Raw genomic sequence first — 522 nt, 5'->3', positions numbered from 1 at the left:
CTGAGCTTCCAGACAAAGACAAACTAGGAAAAAGGAGAGATGGACTATTTATGAATATTTGTTGTTATTAGGTGTCATCCAGTTAGTGCCGACTCATAGCGATCATATGAACAACAGAACAAAACACAGCCCAGTGCTGTACCAACCTCACAATTGTTACTATATTTGAGCCTGTTGCTGCAGCTACTGTGCCAACCCATCTTGTTAGAGGTCTTCCTCTTTTTCTCTGATCCTCCACTTTACCAAACATGACATCTTTCTCCAGGGACTGGTTCCTCATGATAATGTCTGAAGCATTCTGGTGCCAACTGTGTTCCACTGCTGTTCATAAGGTTTTCAGTAACTTAATATTCAGAAGTGGTCCATCTCTTCTTCTTCCAAGTCTGACTAGGTCTGGAAGCATAATTAAAACCTATCCAGCATGTTTGACCTTTGTTGTTGTTGTTGTTGTCAGGTGCCATCGAGTCGGAACCGACTCATAGCGACCCCATGCACAGCAGAACGAAACAATGTTCGATCCTG

This window comes from Chrysochloris asiatica, unplaced genomic scaffold (genome assembly GCF_000296735.1).
Source record: "Chrysochloris asiatica unplaced genomic scaffold, ChrAsi1.0 scaffold00302, whole genome shotgun sequence".
Lineage (NCBI taxonomy): Eukaryota > Metazoa > Chordata > Mammalia > Afrosoricida > Chrysochloridae > Chrysochloris > Chrysochloris asiatica.
The sequence above is the reverse complement of the archived record's forward strand: the minus strand, read 5'-3'. Positions refer to the sequence as shown.